The sequence below is a fragment of the Garra rufa genome, chromosome 23 (assembly GCF_049309525.1).
Source record: "Garra rufa chromosome 23, GarRuf1.0, whole genome shotgun sequence".
NCBI lineage: Eukaryota > Metazoa > Chordata > Actinopteri > Cypriniformes > Cyprinidae > Garra > Garra rufa.
In genome coordinates this window covers 30,797,086-30,809,846 of record NC_133383.1, presented here as the reverse complement: position 1 = coordinate 30,809,846, position 12,761 = coordinate 30,797,086, and the positions used below count along the sequence as shown (strand labels likewise).

The following is a 12,761-nucleotide window of genomic DNA, read 5'->3' as shown; positions in this document are numbered from 1 at the left end:
CATATGGAGCTGGTTATGTGATGGAAACATCAAAATGTGTTCGTTTACAAATCATGCACTGTGATAAAAGTGTTTTGAGGTCATAACATAACTATGTGCAAGAAATCATGCAAAAATAAGTCTTTATTCATTGTAAATCTGTCCCCGTAATCACAATTTGTGTGAAAAGGGAATACAAAGTTGTTGGTGTTTTAAGGTCCTTGCACACTGAGTTTGACTGAATTTTTCAAAATTCGTCACTCACAGAACATCGCGGTGGCTCGGAATTGTCAAAACACCTCTTAAAATGCTTGCTACAAATGCAAAAAATGCAGAACATTAAACCCGATCTGATTTATTTTTATTTTTTAGTGTGTAGACATGATTGACACAATGTGAGGTTGTATATATATATATATATATATATATATATATATATATATATATATATATATATATATTTTTTTTTTGCATGCAAAAATTTCGGAAGAGAATTTTACTGTGACTTTACTTGCATTGAATTGTACGTATGTTGTTAAGTTTTGCAAAAATGCAGGTAGAGGCATGTTTTTCATGTTGCAAGTTCAGTACTCACAGAACTACAAGTGATGCTTGCCTTAGAAAAACAACCACCGAATATTCCACATTGTTTAATACAATTTACATCAATTCAATCACTGCGAGACGCTCTATAACTTAATGAACGAAAGCATGTTTGGTTCTTCTGCAAAGGCCAAAACTGAATTAAAGCTGCAATGCCACAAACACTCAGGGACAGGTGCCAAGATACAATTACGCAAGGAATTTCTGACCATCGCACAGACGAAAGGTCTTAAGCATGGGAGGATCTCTTAAAGAGAAACATATGGAGGCTAGATTAGATTAGGACGTTCCTGAGCATTCTGCAGTGTTGACTACAAACACGCAGCTTAACGGCGTGCTGTAACTCACACCGAAAATGCAACGGTTTGAGCGGAAAATGCGATTTCACAGTCTTGGTATTAAAACAATCCCAGAATACACTCTTGTTTTGTCCTCAATAACAATGGTGCAATCATTCACTCAATGAGTACTTGACCAGATTTCTGCGCTTAGCACCAAATAAAGATTATTTGTTTTGCTCTTGGATCATATGATGAAGAACTAGAGTGCAAAACAGTACTATGCTCTTATTAAAGCTTGCAGTCATCTATGGTTTCTAGAACACAATGTAATTAATCTTTTAAAACTTTAAAACGAACCGACTCTATACAAGATTCTACTTGAGAAAAATCACGGAAAACAAGCAACACATGAACAACTGTATAATGACAGAGTTGTCACAAAGAGTGTACAAAAGAGTGGCTTTCAGCCTAATTCAGTAATTTGCTAACTGGTCTTGGGTTCACTAAAGTTCCACCAGGATTTGTCTGCGGATTTAATCCAAGCCGCTGGCATTTGTCAACTAAATCCTGCTAGTGCAATCAAGATCCAAATAATCACAGATGCAACATATCATACATCTTGAAGCTGAAGCTGTGTAATATATCAGAGCTACACTTCTGCAGATGTAGGCACAAAAAAGTGCAAAAACATTCTTCACTATAGCTTTGCTGTAACTCATAAATCTCAGATGACTGAAGAGATAAGAGAGCTTGGCAGTGCAATGATGTAGGCAAAAGCCCACTTACTACAAAATTATGAAGAGCAGGTTTCAGTTATTAGTCATAAAATAGATGTTTACATTCTGAAGAAAATGTCAAAAATTGCAATTGTAGTCTATTTTTGTACTTTATTCATAGCCAGAGTGTTTTTGTGCATTTCTAAATCATGTACAGTTTAAAGTCAGAAGTTTAAATGCACCTTTCAGAATCTGCAAAATGTTAATTATTTGACCAAAATAAGAGGGATCATACAAAATGCATGTTATTTTTTTATTTAGTACTGACCTGAATGAGACATTTCACATAAAAGATGTTTACATATAGTCCACAAGAGGAAACAATAGCTGAATTTATAAAAATGACCCTGTTCAAAAGTTTACATACACTTGATTCTTCTTAATACTGTGTTGTTACCGGAATGATCCACAGCTGTGCTTTTTTTTTTTTTTTTTTGTAGTAATAGCTGTTCATGAGTCCCTTGTTTGTCCTGAACAGTTAAACCGGGGGGTGAAAACTTTTTGAATTTAAAGATCAGGGTAAATTTAACTTATTTTGTCTTCTGGGAAACAAGTATCTTCTGAAGGTCAGTACTAAATGAGAAAAATATGATATTTAGGCAAAATAACAAAGAAAATGCACACATCTAGATTCTGTTCAAAAGTTTTCACCCTGGCTGTTAATGCATGTTTTTTCCTTCTGAAGCATCAGTGAGTGTTTGAACCTTCTGTAATAGTTGCATAATAGTCCCTCAGTTGACCTCAGTGTGAAAAGATGCATCTCAAAATCATACAGTCATTGTTGGAAAGGGTTCAAATACACAAAAATGCTGGAAAACCAAATAATTTGTGGAACCTGAAGGATTTTTCTGAAGAACAGCAGATAGTTTAACTGTTCAGGACAAACAAGGGACTCATGAATAACTATCACTAAACAAAAAAAGCACCGCTGTGGATGATTCAGGAACAACACAGTATTAAGAATCAAGTGTATGTAAACTTTTGAACGGGGTCATTTCTCATCTCCTGTGGACTAAACATCTTTTATGTGAAATATATTATTCAGGTCAGTATTAAATAAACAATAACATGCATTTTGTATGATCATTCTTATTTTGCTAAAATAATTAACATTTTGCAGATTCTGAAAGGTGTATGTAAACTCTTGACTTCAACTGTATAACAAGTGTATAAGTCGCACTACCATTCAAAAGTTTGTAATCAATAAAATTTAAAAAAGGTCGCACTTTAGTTAGGTGACCAATACTCACTATTAATTAACTATAAACAATGAATTTTGCCTTAATAAACTCTTAATTTGCTGCTTATTAATACTTATGGTAGTTGTTAAGTTCAGATATGTGGTTGGGTTAAGGCATCTAAAATATGCTCATGCAGAATAAGACATTAATGCATGCTTTATAAGTACTAATAAAGAGCCACTATTCTAGTAATATGGCGATAAGCAACTAGTTAATAGTGAGAATCGGTTCCTAAACACTAAGTGCAACCAAAAAAAAAAACTTTTATCAAGCAAGGACACATTAAATATGATCAAATGTGACACTAAAAATAAATTGATTTTAAATAAATTCTGTTCTTTTGGCCTTTCTATTCACCAAATAATCATAATGCTTTTGGCCTTTTTAATCACCAAATAAAATATATGTCCACAAAAATATTAAGCAGCACAACACAACATTTATAAGTGTTTTTTGAGCAGCAAATATGAATATTAGAATGATTTCTAAAGGTTCATGTGACACTAAAGACTGGAGTAATGATGCTGAAAATGCAGCTTTGATCACAGGAATAAATTACATTTTACAATATATTCTGTACTGTACTGTAATACAATACAGTTTTATTAAATGGTAATAATATTTTACAATATTACTGTTTTTACTTTTCTTTTGACCAAATAAATAGCCTTGGTGAGCAGAAGAGTTCTGAACAATATAATTTCTTAAAGACTTAAACAAAAGGTCTGAAGTCAAGCCAAGACAATGTAATATTATTAAGTTAGACAGTGTAATAAGCTAAAATGCAAATAAAGTCTATAGTGCTTTAATGTTTTATAATAGTGCACAATTGCCAATAATGAAGGCGATCAACCAGTTGAGATTTCACTACAAAAAATGCTTTTCTTACTTAGATTTTTTGTCTGGTCTCCAGCCAAAATATCTAAAAATTCTTAAATCAAGAAGGATTTAAGTCTTGTTTTCAGAAAAAAAATACAAGTCAAAATTAAGTGAGTTTTTGCTTAGAACAAGCAAAATAATCTGCCAATTATGCAGATTATTTAGCTTGTTTCAAGCAAAAACATTCATAATTTTGACTTGTTTTTTCTGAAAACAAAAATCATTTTTACTCGTCTAGAAAATCCTTCTTGATTTAAGAATTATTTGGTATTTTGTCTGGAAACAAGACAAAAAACCTAAATAAAAAAAGCATTTTTTGCAGTGTTGCTATAGCAGCCTATATTTTTCTTTTGAGAACTGTAATAGTTGTCAACTGAAGATACATTTTAGTGTAATGACAAACCCATTTTCAGCCAGAATTACTATTAGGTGATGTGTATCACAATTATGAATAAAATGATTTGGTCATATCGCTCACCTCCAAGCAGTTTCATCAAAAAGTTGATAGAACATCATGCCATATCATTTATCTTTAGTCCCCTGGTGTGCAAACCAAAGGCGACTGTGGCAATGAATGAAAAACTCCATTTGATGTTGGATAATGGAGAAGAAAACAACCTTAGGCTACACTGGGGATCCAATTCTCCTCTGGCTAAACAGTATACACATAATGTTACAATATTGATTGAACAGTATGATTATGGACTTAGAGCCAGATTTGGGCTACTAAACAGGGAAAATGAGACCACAATCCCATAAAAGCCCAATGGGAGTGGTTGCTCTGTGGTTGATCTACTGACAATGAGGGAATTGACCATATGCATGGAGCGTTCAATGATAAGCAGCTTGTAAACTTCCACTGAAGCTAATTTTATATGTGCTGTATATCGGTGGACACTCTTGAGGCTCCTCTACTGCCTCGTTCTTATCAGAAACTGAGACAAATAATAATTGCAACATTATAAATAATGATAGCGGCATGAAAGTTCAGTTTCATATTATTTAACAACATATCATTTAAATGCTGAGTCTGCTAATCTCAGGAGACCTGCGTAGTTCTACATTTAAATGCTGACAGATAAACACTATCATAACCTGTTTAGGCTAACGTTATACTTTTATCATCTTAATCGTATTCTTGATGATCAGTAACTTGCGTTCATAGTCATGAACAAGTCTTTATTATTTTTCAACTCTACAGCTGTGCAATAAAATTCACTTCAAAGATTCACTGTTCATTCATAAAGACGACATGGAAAAAAATGTCTTTTCACAAAAAACGTCTTTTTTAAGATAAAAATGACATGAAATGACTCATATAACCAGAAGATGGCAGCATAGGATCAATCAATGGCTGCCATTTCAGCTCCCTATTTTTTTCAAGTTTTTTTTCGATTTATTATAAAACGACTAGTAGAATAAATTGTAGTACTTTTACCGCACTGAAGTATATAATATAGCAAGTGCAGAAAGTCATTAAGCTTAGACACTAACTGCCTATAAGGGTGAATTATTTAAATACTTATATATAGTTCACTACAAATTAAATAGGTTAAATATAAATGGCATAAGAATTAAAAAATGCACTCAATGTGAATCTGAAATATTTGATATAACTACATCTTTTAAGCTTTATTTTGAACTGTAAAAGCTATTAAAGAGCCTATATTTAACTTGTTACTGCTGTAGATTTGTAACTCTGAATTTAGTCTGAATCATTTAATGCACAGCTCTTTTTTTTGCATATTTCGCCGATTTACTCAAATATTTTTTTTAACTGGCGTTTGTCATTCTTGAAAAGCTATACATGGACGTTTGGTCCTATTAGACAAACAAAACGTTTCCTCGATTGTTGATGGATTATGTAAAGAAAACAAGCAAAGTACACTGCTATTACAGCTCAGTACAGTTGACCAGAAATGACTGAGCTGGCTTTTCTAAAACAAGGAAGTAATCCGTGCATATGGTCAATGAAAGAACACATATGCAGTCGAATAATTTCCAAAATGACCAACACAATCTACCAAGAGTAGCGCAAATGAGCTCTCACAAGGTTTGGACCTATAAAGGATATGCAATTATGTGTGTTTAGTACATCCTGACAGTAGTGTCAATCAGTGTTGGGAAAAGTTACTTTTAAAAGTAATGCATTAGAATATTGAGTTACTCCCTAAAATAGAAACTAATTACGTTACTTAGTTACTTTTTATGGAAAGTAATGCATTACGTTACTTTTGCGTTACTTTTTCAATCTGGGCAGGGCTTGCTTGTTTGTTTTTAATATAAAAAGTTCTATTTTTGTCAAATGTAAAAGCCTTTTCACACCAAAAGCCTCAGGTTTAGAGAAAAGTAAATTGACGTCTGTACAGTAGACCGCAGAAGAAAAAATGTCAACTCTTCAGCAATAAAAAAGGAAGACAAATGTTAGATTATCTTGAGTCATTTTGCTTATTAGTATGGATGAATTGGATCATCGAAGGTCGGCAGCAAAGACATCAGTTAATAAAATTAGATTAAATACATAAAGGATATTTGTATTATTTAACATTTTAATTATTGCAGGTTTGCGTTGAATTTCACAGTTTTTATTCATTTTGAGGAATCTGTTTTTTTAGAGAGTGAGATGAATTAATGCATGTTCACATTTATTCTAGAACTAAAGTAACATCTTACTCACAATTTCTCTCAACATGAGAACAGGAGAGCTTTTAATCAATAAATGAGGGAAAAAAGTAACTGGCGTTATTTATTTGAAAAAGTAACTGAATGAATGGGTTACTTTACTAAAGTACTATTATTAGGTAACTTGTGTTACTTTTAATGCATTACCCCCAACACTGGTATCAATAGTGTCTAGCTTCTTGAAGGTTTAAAGAGCGAGGTGTTGTTTTGCAACCATGTAGTGCACTAAGTTTCACAGAGGTGTTTAGATGAAGGTCGTTTCCTTTCTTTCTGCCCAGCTGTGATATGAATGTCTGCTGACTAAACTAGTTTCCTGACTGCATGTCTCGCGTGTCACGCCGCAGGGCAAAGACGATATCTGCCTCCCCCGCTGCATTGTGACCAAAGAGATGATAACAAAAAACATGGTGACTTTACATTCTGATCTGCTGATCTGACAATTAACACTTAAAGGGATGATGAAAAGGCAATGCAAATGTAGCAGGCGTCAAATACGCCTGAAGCTACTGTTATCTGATTGATTGGGACATGTACAGAAGACTAAAACAGACCAGGAGTCATGTTCTTAGCATTAAGGGGAGACACTGCAGAAAACACAGTGAAAAAAAACACAGTTTTTTCATGCACCTGTCAATTTTGAGATTTTAGGCTTTTTGTTTTTCCATATAATGTTTTTTAAGACTAGTGGAAAGAAAACATCCAAAAGACACCATTAAGTGTTTCTTTTTTTGCCTTTTTTTATCTATTTGTGTCAATAGATTTAGATTGCAATACATATTTTTAAAGGCCGTTTTCTCAAAATGAGTTTTTTTCTCCTACACTGAGCCATAAATCTCCACTTCAGTAGCACTTACACACACCAAACTTTACATGTTTATTCCTGTCTATATCCTGAAGGTTTTTACGGAGGGATTTGTTGAGGGGTTTGTAATATTTTGGAGATATATTCTTTATAAAAGTTAAGACTCAGCCACACCTTTCTAAAACGACTCATTTAAACACATTCCCACAATTCTATGTCACAGTGAAGAAAGATTTGCATAACACCACCCAAATGTCAAAGAACACGGCAAACTTTTATTCTGTAGTATTGTTACAGCCGCCAACATGTTGAGGAGACACAGTGTGTTTCGTTGAAAAAGCTAAAGTACTTTGTTTGGCCTTCCAAACGAGTACACAACTAGAAATCAGTGGTTCAGTATCTACAGTACTGTTTCAGAGTACAACGTAAATATTTGAGTGTGTCCAGCCTATTTTAAGGAGGACTGTTTCCTGAATCTGGGAGAGTAGCCTACAATGCGGCTGTGAACACTATAAAGTGGGGCAATTCCAACTTTGCAAGGACAGTCTGGCGCGTCTGACTCACAGCCTGTAAATACGCTTTCATATTTGAAGAATTTGCTACTGGCTATTCAAATGCAAGTTTTGAGCAGTGTAGAGTAATGCTTGTTTGTCATTTCTACAAACACAAGTGCAGACCTAGTGTTATGTTTATGTGGCATGACGCAATGTAATGTAAAAAGACAGTATGAGTCATTATAATTAGTAGATATGTATTCACTGGATGCAACAAATGCCTCATTTAGAATAGGTTTTTATTGTTTTTGTCTCGTCGCGTCGGAAACATTGTAATGGGCGTAACTTTTCCGTCCAGGCTTGAGGTATTCGGCCAATAGCAATGCACCGAATAGCAGGCTAATCAAAGACCCCCTGGCTTTTCAGAGCGATGAGTTTTGTCAAAATCTAAGCGTTTCCGAAAGGTGGGGGAAACAATAATGTACAGTCGTGGCCAAAAGTTTTGAGAATGACACAAATATTAGTTTTCACAAAGTTTGCTGCTAAACTGCTTTTAGATCTTTGTTTCAGTTGTTTCTGTGATGTACTGAAATATAATTACAAGCACTTCATACATTTCAAAGGCTTTTATCGACAATTACATGACATTTATGCAAAGAGTCAGTATTTGCAGTGTTGGCCCTTCTTTTTCAGCACCTCTGCAATTCGACTGGGCATGCTCTCAATCAACTTCTGGGCCAAATCCTGACTGATAGCAACCCATTCTTTCATAATCACTTCTTGGAGTTTGTCAGAATTAGTGGGTTTTTGTTTGTCCACACGCCTCTTGAGGATTGACCACAAGTTCTCAATGGGATTAAGATCTGGGGAGTTTCCAGGCCATGGACCCAAAATTTCAACATCAACATTTTGGTCCCCGGGCCACTTAGTTATCCCTTTTGCCTTATGGCTCCATCGTGCTGGAAAATGCATTGTTCTTCACCAAACTGTTGTTGGATTGTTGGAAGAAGTTGCTGTTGGAGGGTGTTTTGGTACCATTCTTTATTCATGGCTGTGTTTTGGGGCAAAATTGTGAGTGAGCCCACTCCCTTGGATGAGAAGCAACCCCACACATGAATGGTCTCAGGATGCTTTACTGTTGGCATGACACAGGACTGATGGTAGCGCTCACCTTTTCTTCTCCGGACAAGCCTTTTTCCAGACGCCCCAAACAATCGGAAAGAGGCTTCATCGGAGAATATGACTTTGCCCCAGTCCTCAGCAGTCCATTCGCCATACTTTTTGCAGAAGATCAATCTGTCCCTGATGTTTTTTTTGGAGAGAAGTGGCTTCTTTGCTGCCCTTCTTGACACCAGGCCATCTTCCAAAACTCTTGGCCTCACTGTGCGTCAGATGCGCTCACACCTGCCTGCTGCCATTCCTGAGCAAGCTCTGCACTGGTGGCACTCCGATCCCGCAGCTCAATCCTCTTTAGGAGACCATCCTGGCGCTTGCTGGACTTTCTTGGACGCCCTGAAGCCTTCTTAACAGTGCAGTGGAAAGTTTTTTTCGGGATTAAGTTCATTTTCATGGCAAAGAAGGACTATGCAATTCATCTGATCACTCTTCATAACATTCTGGAGTATATGCAAATTGCTATTATAAAAACTTAAGCAGCAACTTTTCCGATTTCCAATATTTATGTAATTCTCAAAACTTTTGGCCACGACTGTACAGTATGTGGAAAATAATGTGTTTTTTGAACCTTAACCTGCTTAAACACAAAACAATGTTCTTTTTAGCAACATCACATGACCCCTTTAAAATTGTAGTGATTTTTTTATTGTACATTGGTTTTTGTCCTTCTTTAATTTACTAAAACAAGACTACTACCACTTTTACTTTTACTCATACTGTATCAATCCATCAATGTATATCATTAGAGATTTGCATTAAGTGTGTTTCGTTTTGAGAAACCAAAAGCACTTTGTTTGGCCTTCCAAACGAGTACACAACTAGAAATCAGTGGTTAAGTTGTATCTACAACACTGTTCCAGAAGAGTACAACGCAAATATTTGAGTGTGTCCAGCCCATTTTACGAAGGACTGTTTCCTGAATCTGGGAGAGTAGCCTACAATGCGGCTGTGAACACTATAAAGTGGGGCAATTCCAACTTTGCAAAAACAATCTGGCGCGTCTGACTCACAGCCTGTAAATACGCTTTCATATTTAAAGAATTTGCTACTGGCTATTCAAATGCAAGTTTTGAGCAGTGTAGAGTAGTGCTTGTTGTTTCTCGTTCTACGATCGTACATGCAGACGTGGTGTTCTGCAATCTGAAATATAAACATAACACCATAATTTGAATATACTGCAATCTGAGCTCACAGCTTTGGAAGAGATCAGGTAGGAATGCCATGATTTTGATTTTGTACAGTTCAGTTCTCTCTGTTCTGCAAACTGCCTCACAGACAGACAGGCCTGACCTACATCTTCATCTGCAGTGTGCACAAACCTGTCTCTGCATGCAGTTTATAGCATATGTAAATGTATGCAAAAAATGTGTATTTTATCACAATGCACAGACATTTTTGAATGGTCATCAATGGAGAAAGATGGTATTTGCAGTCAGATGGTGTAGCTACATGTTATGAGGAAAAGACCCAGGCCCAGTGTTGTTTTAGTATGATAAAGTATAGTTTATTAATCTTTTGAATTAGATTTTATTTATATATTTTAGTTTTCACTTTAATTTTAATTTTAGTACTTTTGTTGATGTCAATTTTATATTAAATACATTTTTTGTATATATATATATATATATATATATATATATATATATATATATATATATATATATATATATATATATATTATAATTTGAGGTCATTTTCTTCATTTGTTGTTGTATTTTAGCATGAAAAAATAAATAAATGAAATAAACTGAAATAAAACAAGTGTATTATTTTGTATTTTATTTTATTTCAGTTGATATTTACTTTGTTTCAGGTAACAGATTTTATGGTTTTAGTTTTAGTTTTACCTAACCATAACTACCCTACCCATAGTCATTTAGAGTTGTAGCAGTTCTCTGTTACAAACCTAAACTTAATTCTCAGAGAGAAGTCTGTAGTTTCAATATTAAATCAAGATAAATTACATTTTAGATGATATAACTTAGGAAAATAAGGTTTAAAAATGTCATATGGCTATACATCAAGCAAAAAAAAAAAATGTTTGGTAAAATAAAAAAATATAATAATAATGCTTACAACACCACTAAAGCAATAACCAGTGATTTTCCATAAGTAAAATAAGTTATATGCAAAACTGAGTACCCAGAAAAAATAAATAATAAATAAAAGACACCAATGTTTCATGAAATCCCTGAACCACAAAACCAAGTAGCACAGGTATATTTGTAGCAATAGCCAACAAAACATTGTATGGCTCAAAATTTATGCCAAAAATCATTAGGATATTTAGTAAAGATCATGCTCTATGAAGATATTTAGTAAATTTCCAACCATAAGTATATCAAAACTTAATTTAACTTAATTTCTGATTAGTAATATGCATTGCTAAGAACTTCATTTGGACAACTTTAAAGGCAATTTTCTCAATATTTTGATTTTGTTGCACCCTCAGACTCCAGATTTTATTATAGCTGTATCTTGACCAAATATTATCCTAACAAACCATACATCAATGGAAAGCTTATTTATTCAGCTTTTAGATGACACATAAGTCTTAATTTCATCAAATATACCTGGTTTTGTAGTCCAGGGTCACATATGAATAATAAACATATATCAATTATTGTCATATGTGACCCTGGACCACAAAACCAGTCATAAGGGTTATTTTTTTAATTAAATATCATCTGAAAGCTGAATAAATTGGCTTTTACATTGACAGGATAGGAATAATATCTGAGATCTATTTGAAAATCTGAAATCTGGAATCTGAAACCAAAATATTGAGAAAATCGACTTTAGAGATGTTCAAATTAAATTCTTTGCAATGCATATTACTAATCAAACATTAACTTTTGATGTATTTATGGTAGAAAATGTACAAAATATCTTCATGGAAAATGATCTTTAATTACTATCCTAATGATTTTGACCCATACAATGTATTTTTGGCTATTGCTACAAATATACCCATGCCACTGGTTTTGTGGTCCAGGGTCACATATATCAACACTTTTATGCGCATTAATACCGAATATGCGGTCATTAGAATTGTGCGCTTATTTGCATTTTACGTTCATCCAATCAGAATAAAGCACTGGAACTATTATTAATGAATTGCATTTGACATGGGCGTATATGCAGTGCAATGCAAAGACTTTGCCATTTTCATGACAATGAGTGACATCTGATTTTGCCTTGCTAATAAAGGCAAGTCAAAACAGAATGCATACAAAGTACTTCCTAAAATGCACTGGTGTTCAACAGTTTGCACTGCATTTCTGTAAGGCTGGGTCTTGTGTCATAATGCCCTGTGACAGTATAGATCACGATGTTCCCGGTATTCTCCTATAAGCCCACTATACCAGAAAACAGGTATCTGGTAGGTGATAGCTTCCATAAAACACGTTACGTATATGTCTTCATATATTACCTTGTAATGGTATAAAAAGCCCCAATCTTTCAAAGATGATGAAAACACTGCTGCATTACCATCTTAGGAAACCCAGTTACTATTATTCAAAAGAAAAATCCATTGACAGGAAAAAGTGGTTTCTTTACTAATTCAGAATGATTATTAATACCATTTACTGGGACGCACTGTATCATGAAGTTAATTAATGTGAGCAGCTGTGTTGATATGAATGATTTATATGAAGAGTTGTCTTACCGCCTGATGCTGATGCTGATTTTCGAGGCTCAGCTGATCAATGCGGTAAATGATCCACCTGCGCCAGACATCAGATCAGACGATCCTCCAGCGGAATAAACGCAGTCCAGCTCACATCCAGCTCGAACATGCGGTGAGCTTTACACCTTCATCAGTGATCTTCCTTTGTGTCTTTTCT

At 34.4% G+C, this 12,761-nt stretch overlaps 1 protein-coding gene across 1 annotated transcript in view; it reads right to left on the bottom strand.

Annotated features, from left to right (window-relative positions):
• cdc42se2 (CDC42 small effector 2) overlaps positions 1 to 12,761 on the bottom strand; it is a 73,642-nt gene extending 60,881 nt beyond the window's left edge. The window contains exon 1 of the mRNA XM_073830059.1: positions 12,584 to 12,761. The gene's annotated coding sequence lies outside the window, so the exon portion shown is untranslated. The remainder of the gene's footprint in view (positions 1 to 12,583) is intronic.